The 12,158-nt window shown below is 34.1% G+C and overlaps 1 long non-coding RNA gene across 1 annotated transcript in view; it reads left to right on the forward strand.

The window, feature by feature from the left end:
• LOC118201721 (uncharacterized) overlaps positions 1-12,158 on the forward strand; it is a 183,261-nt gene that overhangs the window by 30,283 nt on the left and 140,820 nt on the right. The window contains exon 2 of the long non-coding RNA XR_015038905.1: positions 2,358-2,535. This is a non-coding gene — a long non-coding RNA (uncharacterized LOC118201721). The remainder of the gene's footprint in view (positions 1-2,357; positions 2,536-12,158) is intronic.

Raw genomic sequence — 12,158 nt, forward strand, 5'->3', positions numbered from 1 at the left:
ACAGTAACGAAAGCTTTCAGTAATTGTTTTGAAGGTCAATGTACAGTGGCATAAGAAAGCATTTGAACAAGGTTCATTTAACGTGAAAATAATATGGCTAATGGAATTATAATATATTTCCACAAAATGAACATTTTAAAATGATAAACGTTTTAACTCAAAAAATTTTTTTATATAAAGAAGATCATAACCAACAATTAAATACTTGGCGAAAAGGCCCTTGCTATCCATTGCAAGTTATCGACGAAAACTCAAAAGTCTCTTTATTATAAATCGGATGAGAGGTTTTTCCCATTCTTTGAAAAGTATTCTTTCGGATTTATTTTTAACTGAAAACTTATCCTGTCTCAGTTTTTGAAGCAAAGACTCCCAAAATTCTCGATTGAGTTTCAGATCAGGGGAATGGGGTTGTGCTTCTAATTTACGGAGAAACTTTAGGTAACAATTTTGTAGTCACCCTCGCTGTGTGTTTGGAGACGTTATCTTCTAAGAATCGGAAATCATTTTATAGACTTAATTTTAACGCGCTATCAAATAAGTTATTTCGCAAAATGTTCACAAGTTCACGTGCATTTAGAATCATTAATGAAAGCCAATTTAATGGGTTCATTTCAAAATCTACATCCTCAAACCATAATACTTTCTCTTTCATGTTTTATTGTCGGAACCCCATTTTGAGGAATAAAAGTATTTTTACTTTTCCTCCAAACGAACCTTTTGCCTTCAGATCCAAATAAGTTAAACCTTTATTAGTTTATATTATAGTTTTCCAAAACGCCAAAGTCATTTTTTTTTAAAGTATAGGATTTTTCCTATTTGCTTCACTAATAAACGGCTTCTTCATTGCCCTTCTACCCTTATAACCAAGTCTACGTGTACAATTTCTTACACTACATGGTGTTACAGGAACACTGGAGCATCACTACACGTTATTTGTAATTTCATTGCTACTAATAAAGGGATTATTTCTTTTAACAGACCTTTCAATCAGCCCTACAGTCACTTGCTGAAAGGGTGGGCTTGATCGCTTGCCACTTTGTCACTTGATTCGTACTTCTTAGCTACTTTAAACACAGTTGATACGTTTAAATTTGAATTTTAAGATTTGCCCATAGATAAAACCATTTCTCCTTAAACTGATTATTTTATCAGTATCCAGTAGAGGCAATTCTTTATTTTTCTCCATACAGTAGGTAAATCATCCAAATTTTTAACCGACAATGTTTTCTTAAAATAAATTTACAAATCGCCTTTATTGCAACTTTCACTCATTTACTTAACCAATAAAAACTCAATAATGTTTATAATTGCCTGTTAATTTTTTTCTCAACAAAATTTGCATATCTCTGCTTCTAATATTCTAATAAATATCTCGGTGGAATTTTTTTAATTCTTTATGTTAATTGAAGAGCTGTGTGTTTCCCTACCAACATTTATTTTTGATTTAACTTCTTAACAATAAAATTAGTGCTTAAACAAGTCTTGCGCAAATATTTTTCCCGCCACTGCATGTTTTAGTTCCGTAGCTGCATAGAGAGAAAATTTTATTTTTCTCATTAAAGTCTGTCGATGACTTCACTGTTCTCGAGTTATTTCAAATCTTACATTTGTAGTCCATATAAACGGAAAATATACGAGGATTATCATTTAATTTTTGAAGATTTCTATAGATTTTTTTTAATCATTCGGGAAGTTAAGTGCGTTTAGTGTTTTAATATGAAAAGGAATGTTAAGACAAATAGTATTTAATTTTATTTCCTTATTATCGCATAGAAATCTAAGAACATTGTAGTTTATGTTCTCTGACTGGTGCATTATTTAAAAAATTAAAAGAAGTATTCGAGAAATGATGCAAAATGTACGATTTATCTTTGCATTTTATTACTCGTATATAAACCTAATCTATTTTTGACATTTTGAAGTGAGAGTTTGAATCTTAGTCATGTTTAAATGAAACTTAAAGAGTCTTTGTTGTTCATGTAGCTCCGCATGCAGAAATTGATTCAGTGCTAGTATAGTTCAGATGTAATGTATCATGACAAAAGTTTTATTCTGTTTTCTTTGGGCGTTAACTAACAAGTATCTTTACTTGCCTCGTCGTTTCATTTTTGAGATTTCGGAAACCTACCTATCACCGCAGGAATAGGTAAACTAAATTACTTAAAAAAGAGTGGACGCAAACTGTTAGGAATATCGCGTAATTGTGCTCGTTAATGAGCGGCAGATATTTCTCTCGAGTTCATTAAGTATTTTGGCCAACTGAACTGCAAAGGATCGGTTGTTATTAAGAGGTATTAATTGTTAATTTATGTATGCGTTCTATAATGTATGTTCATTTTATATATGTGTTCTCTTAGACACTGAAGTTATGTTTGATGAAGAGGATTGTGAGTGGAATTCGGTGCTTTTGAAAAATGAAACTCGATGCAACGTTCGCCAAAGGAGTGTAAATTTGGCGAGCTCAGACAAACGTGAGCCATGCCTAGTCGGTTAAGTGATAATACGCCTACCCAGGATTGTGCTGCGCAGTTATATGTAAGTGTTTCTTAAACATTTACCTTGTCAATTACTTTTAATATTTCTGAAATTATTATTTGTTTTCATACATTCTGAGCTGCTTTCTTAATATTAAATAAAAAGTTGCCGTTTTTAGAGCTTATGACCTGAGCTGGAGTTTACGATCTAAAGCGCCTCAGGGACAACTCTTTTAGAACTAGCTAGTGGGAGGAAGTGCTACGCAGGATCTTATTGTTACATCCGGAGAAATGGTTAAAAGTGGGATTTCTTGCCTTTAATGGTCTGTGATGACTAAATGACATTTAAGAAAATTTTTTAAAGACATGCAAATACGTGCAGTGGTTTCAATAACAAATTATGAACAAGGAATCTGTTTTAGATGAATGCATGCATTTTCATTGCAGAAAAAGAGAAGAATGAATATACCCGTGGACCTGTTTTCAATTCATTTTATATTTCGAATTCATTCTTATCCATGTGCATTTTATTTGAGGACTGTTAGCTTTACAGTCATTTTATTAATAGGAATTCCTGTGCTGTCACAAATAAATAAATGCAATATGGGAAAATTTTCTTTTTTCTTAATCAAAACAAAAATATAATGAAACTTAGCAGTCGAAGCACTGGAGTTTCAAAAACTGTAATAATTAATTTTCAGAAAATCTGTAATTGATTTTTTAACTTTCCACTCAACATGCATCGACTCTTATTAGTTGAAAAGAAAATTTCAAAATATATACAATCGTTTATTCCAGAATGATACAGCTGGTTCTAAAATCTAATTTGATATTGAATTAAGAATTCTAATAAACCATATTCAAAAAAAAATTTTACAGCGGTTCGCATAAAGCTGTCAAATTAAATTTATAGTATCAAAAAGTTGTTGGTTCTATTTTAATTCTTTTACTAGAATTTTGTCCCAAACTGAAAGAACCATTAGTGTAAAATATTCATATTTTGCAAGCATTTCCTTTCATCAGACAGTTTTTGCAGCGCAACATTTATTGAAAGAAATGTGCCATGTGAAAGTCTAATTACACCTGCTGTACTTACACTGAATTAACTCAGTAGATGTTTAGGGATGCAATAACAACAAATATTTGGTAAACAAACTTCAGAAGTTCAAGATTCCTTCCCAGTATGTTGTTTTGAATTATTTAAAATTAATGCAATTTATGGTCAGTGACAATTGTTGTGTTCTCTACGCTTCATGAGAGGCTGTTCAAAGTCTCTGAATTTAGGGGTTTCAAAAGACGTGTTCTGCGTCAAAAAATGGATTGTTGCTCTCGTCTTAAATATCGATATCAACGAAAAAAAAAAACATACAATCTGAAAATTTCACATTACAATCGAAGAAGAATTAATTTTTAAGGTGGCAGAACAAATGGAACTGAAAAATATAAACAGAGCTATGTAAATATTATTACATACAACCACTCTGAATTTCTAAATTTTGTTTTTATAACATTATTTACGTTTGGAATGTTGAAACAGCGTATTTGTATTTAACTAAATTCCTAATTTTTAATAGACCACGATGTGTTTATGGAAATTGAAAAAATCATGAAAACAGATGAAATTTTAAAGAAATTTCTTATTATTTCTGCTACTTTAAATTTGAATAACAATACTGTATTTGACCAGTTAGGTCTCCAACAATTTAACCTACTTACAATACTTAATAAATTTAACAATAGTCGAAAATGGTTCATTGAAAAAGAATGAAATAAAGAACGTAAAATGAATTAAGTTATTTTAACTAATTAGTAATAAAGTTAATATTAATTAATCTGGAATAGAATCATTAAAACAATAAACATTACATTCGTTTTTTTTCAAGCGAAATGCACTATAACATAATATAAAGAAATCTAATAAAGTACGGGAAGGGAAATCAAAAACATAAAAAAAGCTTAAAAGGGCATCAGTTCTGTTTATTTTTAAAGAAATTAATAATGTAAAATAATTTAACTTCAGATATAATTAACGCCACTGCTAATGATACATTTGAGTTTTCTTCTTGAGATAAATCAACCGCTCAGTTTTCAGATGATACATAAATTGATCTAGGACAGACAAAAGAGGAAAATAAACGAAAAAAATTTTGCTAATTTACGGTAAGTTAATTCTACGTGAAGATAGTATTTGCGCTTATAACACACACCAAAGATTTAACATTACGTATTGTGCCGTCGACCGTGAAATTGTAGCCAAGCAGCCCTATTTCGCATCAATTATGGGTATAAAAACACTCATAACATCTGCGCTTTCGTTTGATGCGAAAGGATAACCAAAGGAAGTTTGTACTCATAGCATTTTAAACAGAGCTTCCGGTAAAATCAGAAAGCCTACCATAATAGAAATCAAGGAAAGCCTTGGTTAATCTTTGGATTATGGTAACTTGGCGGTTTTTTGGCGAAAATTTGGCGACCAACCCTACTACAGCAACCTGCTAGTTTTGTTTTGGACGCCATTTTGTTTTCACGAAGTAAAGGCATGGTTTTTTTTTTTTTACTCAACATTTTTTCCAACAATCTGCTAGCCGAATTACGCTTATACTAGAACTTTTATGGAACAAAAATGCTTAATCATGACGAAGATTAGGTGCGAAATTGGGAGAAAGTGCAGAATCACCCACTGCTTGCCGCGTTTTTAAGAATTGCACACGGCATCATCCATGTACACGTCGACCTATTTTCACTTAAAAAAACATCCCAGAATTGCACAAAAATGGCATTGCGCACACTCTTGACTTTATCCATGTACACTGCTAAAGTCCTAGCTAGTAACCTTTATCGCCTTACCAAAATGTCGCCAAACTACCTGTTACCATATTCCAAAGATTAGCCGAAAGCCTTTTTACGAAGCGAGTCAAATACTGATTGTTTACTAAAAAAGGCGCTAGTTCCTTTAGAATCCCTCAGGAAAGATTGGCACTTTTCAAGGTACGATCAGCACGGATTTATTTTGCAAGACGTGCTTTTGTCTATTAAAGTGAAAACTGCAGTAACACTTTCGAAGAGTGAGAAATTGAGTGGGTAGTATACAGTTTGAATTCAAAAACGGAATAAGCTGTTTACATTGACAAGAAATTAATTCAGGATTATTCTGAAGATGCGAAGTATTATATGGCAAGACCTCAGAAAACGATTAAATGTTCTCTAAGCACGGACTGAGGGTAAACATGCAAGTCTATTAAAATATCAAGTAGCTTTTGTAACTAATATCATCTAAATATCAATCCATTTTTTGATTCCTCGAATGACTCAGCTCAATTTCATCAGAATAATGCTCCGCCTGGAAGGCATTTTTCGGGAACTGTACTTTCTATGGTAAGTTAGGTTATTTAGTTACGGCAAAGCCTTGAGGGCTATCTGCCTAAGGGGAGAGATGCCTTCGTGGAGGACTTTCTAAGGGAAACTGGCCCGTATACACGTTACACATGGAGAAAACCACGAAAACACCCATGCAGCCAACCCGTTCGCGGGATTCGAACCTCGGACCGAACTCCCAGTGTTCAGCGACTTTACTGCTCGGCCGCTGGTGAGCCTGTACTTTCTATAATGAACTGCTAAATTCTGAGTGAAAACTGCACCAAATAAGAAGTATGAAACGACCAGTAATATAAATAGAAGTTAATCAATCCTGAATAGTTTTAGCGCGACATATCCGAATTATGGTAAATAATTTCCTTACGACATAGTTGGAATCTTGCCAATTCATTTTCAAGATGTATTTTTGATATCAATAAGGGAAAAAAACGATAATTTCATCGAACATTAAAAATGGTGCAAAGTTATGAATGTGTTTGAAGTTCTACATTTTTTTCAGGCCTAATAAATAGAAGTTTTTTTTTTTTTAAATTTCTTTTTAACCCCTGTTTGCCGCCTGTTACCTTTTAAGAGAAATGAACGCTTTTTACTCATAAAATATTCACAATGCCTAAATATACGAGGGTTGGGACAAAAGTCATGGCAACTATTTTTTTTCTTGTAGATATGTGAACGGATCACAAAACGTATATGTGTCGTGTGGAAGTTCTGCAGGCATAGTGTGTATGAAGAACAGCAGATGGCTCTGTGATAGCGAGGGCTCTGAAATCAGTCAGTTGGTGAGTGCCGTGCGAGATGGAAGTAACCTGTGTTGAGTAGTGCGCTTACATCAAAATAGCCGTTCTCAGAGGGAGAAATGCTATGGAATGTCACAGTGAATTAGTAAAAGCCCTTGGGAATAATGCCCTACCATATCGTACAGTAGCACGGTGGGTAGGAAAGTTTCAGCAAGGATTTCAGCAAGGACGTGTGTCAACCAGTGATGAGCAGCGTTCGGGACGACCGGTGAGTCTGCGGACCGTCATGGATAAAGACAGACGATGGACATTACTGGAGTTAGAGAGGGCAAGTGGCATCGAGAAACGCACCGTCCACAGAATATTGCGCAATGAGCTAGCGTCAGAATCCTTCCCCAGTCAAATTGATGGTGATCGTCGCGTACGACATCAGGGGTGTCGTTGTTTGCCAATTTGTTCCTCATGGCAGAACAGTGACCGCACAGTACTACAGGGACTTCCTGGTGCGACAGGTACGACGTGGCGTTCGGGATAAACGTCCGGATCTTGTGGACAGTGCAATAATTCTGCACGGCAATGCTAGACCACAAAAAGCAGAGTGTGTACGACAGCTACTCTGACGTTGGGGATGGGAAGAATTGGAGCACCCACCGTACTCTCCTGACCTTTCGTCCTGTGACTTTGATCTCATTCCCAAGATTAAGAAATCAATACGTGGTAGGCGGTTTGCAACACGAGAGAACATTGCTAATGCTGTGCGCCAACAGATGACCCGATTCACACATGGTGCCCCAAATGCTGAGGGTATTCAGCGTCTCCCACATCGTTGGCAGCGTGTGGTGACTGTAACAGGGGACTACATTGAAGGTCTTTAGGTCCAGGTTTGTCATGTCAATTTTATGTATATTGCGTTATCATTATTTTGCACGGTGAAGGCTACATTGCCCTGTATACTACCGTAATAAACTCGTGTGTTACGATATTTCAGTGTTATTCATTGTCCACACATGTAGTTAAAACCTTGTCCATTCGTCTGTATATGTCACATTTTCCAACCGGATTGGTATCTTCAAGAAAAAAAAATAGTTGCCATGACTTTTGCCCCAACCTACGTATTTTGTTTATTTAAATTTCGAAAGTGATTTTATTACTTTCGAATTAGTGCACTGCATGTTGTTTAGTTTTTAAATACTGGGCTTGAATATGTTCGCGGTATTTTTCTCCAAAAATAAAAGTACAGCTTTATTTTGCGGGGATCGGAGTCTGAGTCTAACGCTTTCCGGATATTTGGCAAATAAAAAAGCAAAAGCAAACACCTGATAAATTCGAAACCTATTTCGTTCATACATAAATTCTTGATATTGAATACATGCGTTCTTTTAATTTAAGCTTAATTTTTTTAAGTTTTTCCTTTAAGCAATGTATGCTCAACGGATTTCACTTACGTTTAAATAATAATTTTTTCTTTTTTTTTTTTTTTTTTTTTACGAATTTAAAGGTTAATAACTTGGAATGAACACAGGATGATGATGATGATAAATGAAAACAATATTTATATAGCTTTAGTGCATTGATATGTACCGGATATGCAAATAATTCTAAATGCTTTCTTTCCAAACAAGTAAATTGATCGGGCTGTTTCAATTGCTTGACCATCTTGAGCGTCTAATCCGTTTGTTCTAACTTAACTATTGTTTATGGGGCCAAGTTAAAATAGTTCTCTAATCACTAAAGTCACATTTTATACCTGTAAGCTTGGGAAAAATATCACAGAAGGAATCGTAAAATTATTGAGAAACAACTAAGGAATATTTTTAATACCGTCAGTATTTGAAATGATATTTGCACAATAAAATTTCAGAAACTATGCATTTCTATTATGTATGCGTGCATAAATATTAAATTCTTTATTTTATAGTAACTCCTAAGATCCCTGCATTACAGTCAGAAGGTAAATCCGTAAGGAACACTTCTTTAAGTGAAATGCCCAACAGCGGCAGAACTGTAAATTCGCTGAACACTTCTGGGTTCAATTCCATTCGAACTGGTCGGCTGCATGAACGTTTTCGTGGTTTTTCCGAATGTGTAACGTATATACCAAGCAGTTTCCCTCAGAAAATGCTCCACAAAGGATCCCTCCCTTTAGGTTTGGTTTATTAGATTACGGCAAAGCACTCGAGGGCTATCTGTCTTAAGTGAGGGATGCCTTCGTGGAGGACGTTTTGAGGGAAACTGGCTCGTATACACGTTACACATGGGGAAAACCACTAAAACACCCATGCAGCCAGCCCGTTCGCGGAATTCGAACCACGGACCGAACTACCAGTGTTCAGCGACGTTACCGTTCGGCCGCTGGTGGGCCCCCTCCCTTTAGGCAGATGGCACAACGTGTTTTATCATACTCAGATAAACCAACCAATCTTTAGGTGAAAAATTAATCGTTGAACCCTTAATCGTTCCATGTTTCTTTCTCAGAATTGCCAGTGTCTAGGATATATGCACTAAGGATTATAATCTTAATCACCTAAGTGACATAACTGTTAGCTCTCGTCTAACCACACATTAAGATATGCTGTCAAGGAAAAAAAACTAAAATAAGTTTGGTTTATTTGATTATGACAAAGTACGCTAGCGTTATTTGCCTAAGGCGAGAGATGCCTTCCTGGAGAACTTTCTAAGAGAAACCGTCTCGTATATGCGATACACATGGGGAAAACCACAAAAACGCCCATGTAGTCAACGAGTTTGTCCAGGTCAAACTACCAATGTTCAGAGATTTTACAGCTCAGCCGCTGGTGCGCGAGAGGTAAGTTAAAATTTTTGTATCACTTATGCTCATTAGAATAAAAATTCTTAATTCCCAAATTCCTTTTTCACTGGAAATTGCTATTACATAAACTGAAATTACATAAATGGGAGATAAATAAGTTAATTTTTAAACCCGATATCAATCCCCGAATAAATGAATTTTTGAAACTTCTCTGAAGATATCGTGCTTAGTTAAAAAATTCTAATTGTACTGAATCAAGACTTTTATTGAAAATGATTTTTTCTAAATTCCATCTCGGCTCTGGTTTTATACGATTCCTTTTATAAGCTCTCAGTTTAATATTCAGATTTTAGTAACATTTGACTAAAACTGATATTTTCTGTAATATGCAGTTTATTTTTCCTCTGTTTGTACGAGGATTAGAATAGCATCCTAACCTCAAGAAATAAAGGGCCAAGGGCACCCAGTGATGCCTACTGTGTATTTCGGCAATGAATAATTTAATCAGCAAGGATAGTTGGAGTCCCAAAAGGGTCAATAAAGTTTATTATTATTGGTCATGGATTTTCTAAATAATGTATAAATATGCCTTTGGGGTTCTCTAGGATTTGATGAAAGTACGAGTATGAGCAACGCCATTGAAAACTGATTTTGTTGAAATTGCTCTTCTTATGACCACCCATAATATTTTCACTATTTTGCATTGTATTTGAAAATATAAATATTTTACTGAAAAATATATTGAAAACGGGTTTAGAAATTTATTATGTGATCAATATTATGTGGCTGCGAAACATTTAACAAAAACAATTTGAAATAAATGCAGTTTTATGGTAACCCCTTTCCATTATTTCAAAGCGTATTTCTGAGCAAGATGGAGGGCAGACACATTTTAAATTACACTTCATTTGTACAGAAGTTGGTCTCTATGATTTAGATTATCATAAAACTTTAGTTCTTGTGATTTTATTTTAGAGATATTGCATCATGCAAGAAAACTACATGGCACGAAATCTTATTTCATTATTTTATTATTGCATTTCATGTTTGAGAAATAATTATTAGAAATTCTGGAATAATAAAGTAGTGCACAAATGAAGATTATATTATTTGAGAAAATGTTATTTATAGTCACATCATCATCCATCTGTCAACTAAATATAGCCGGAAAATCGGAAAAAAAAGTGGAAGGGTAAACTGTGAATTAAAATCGGATGGACCAAGGTAAACCAAACCGGACATGTGGGATTTCACTTAGCTTTGAGTTCGGTTTATTTTGGGCTACCCGATATTACACTACTAAATCAAAGTAACTGAAACAAACTAGATGATGCTTTAGCGAACCGAAGTAACTAAATCAAACAAACAGGCTTCAGTAAAGAATTGACTAATGGTTAGCAATTTCTGAAACGGCAAAGATAAAAAGAATCCCATTTCTTTTTTTTTTCTTTTCCCAAATCGATGTTCAAATTTAGTACCCATATTTCTAGCAACATTTTGAGACCTTTTCTAAACAACTGGACACGCTGTAGGAATACTAAATCAACGTCATTACGAGTGTAGCTACAAGGAATCCAAGTCATTTTCTAGCTCAACTTGTGGGCGTAAGGTCATGCCACCCGTACCACATCATGAAAGCGAAACACGTTTTTCAGATCGTACCATCCTTTCTTACTTTGTTTCTGAGGGGTTAGAGAGGACTGATAATGCTAGTCAGTACTCATAATTTTATCCCTCCCCCCATCCTTCCCCAACTACTGCAAGCATTAACAAAACCGCTCGAAAATATTTCTGCCAATGAAAACAAATTTTATGGATTTAAAAAATCAGGTGGCTGCAAGGGTTCTGGTTTGAAGGTGCTTTGCTTCATAATTCAAGTTTATTTTTGTATTTATAAAAACAACACTTTTTGTTTATACTTATCAGAGACACTGTACCCCTATGTGTTCATACATCTATTTGCTTTTGTTTTGTATTGTTCACCTATATATAAAAATTATACACTTAACATATTGTATTCAAACAAGGTAATATAGAAATACGGATTAAGTTGCTAATTAGGGAACCTCTAGGCACATTTGATAACTAACGCAGGAATACATGCAAGTCATAACTTAATCCTATTAAGAAGCACAGCTTTGTAAGCGGCACGCCATAATATGAACAGTAATAAAATTTAAAAAATAGAAATATGTAACGTTATTAAATTTATAAAAAAATGTATTTTTTAATTAGGGGAAAATATTTTACCAATGATTTTAATTATTTTTATTTAAAAGATTTATAATTTCATATTTTATTATTAGTAAATGTGAGCTACATAAATATGTAACAATATTAAATCAATAAATATATATGTGCATATAATGTTACATAAAGTGTAACTTAAATAAACACACACTATAATCTAGCTTTGTAATCTGAAAACGAATGCATAGGTTTTTCTATCAGCGATTTTATTTCGAACTAATTTCAAAGCTAACTTCGTATGTTATAATTAGCAACCGAACAAGACGCAAGAGAAAAACGCCGACGGGGGAAAAAGCAAAATAAATAAATAAATAAATAAATAAAATAAGAAAAGAACAAAAGAATTCTGAATTTTTTTGCTCTTGATGAAGGGGGACCCGTTTTGCCCTCGTAATCGATTGGCATTTTACAAAATCTACTCCGAAGACAAGGTTATCGATTTGCCTGTGTTATTTTAGCAACCGAACATTTAATATAATGATAACCGAACATGATAAATTTTTTAAAGCACGCAAAAGAGAGAAAGACAGTTTTAAAAAATGATATCACGGT

This window comes from Stegodyphus dumicola, chromosome X2 (genome assembly GCF_044657685.1).
Source record: "Stegodyphus dumicola isolate Sdum_Otavi_A_Nest chromosome X2, ASM4465768v1".
Lineage (NCBI taxonomy): Eukaryota > Metazoa > Arthropoda > Arachnida > Araneae > Eresidae > Stegodyphus > Stegodyphus dumicola.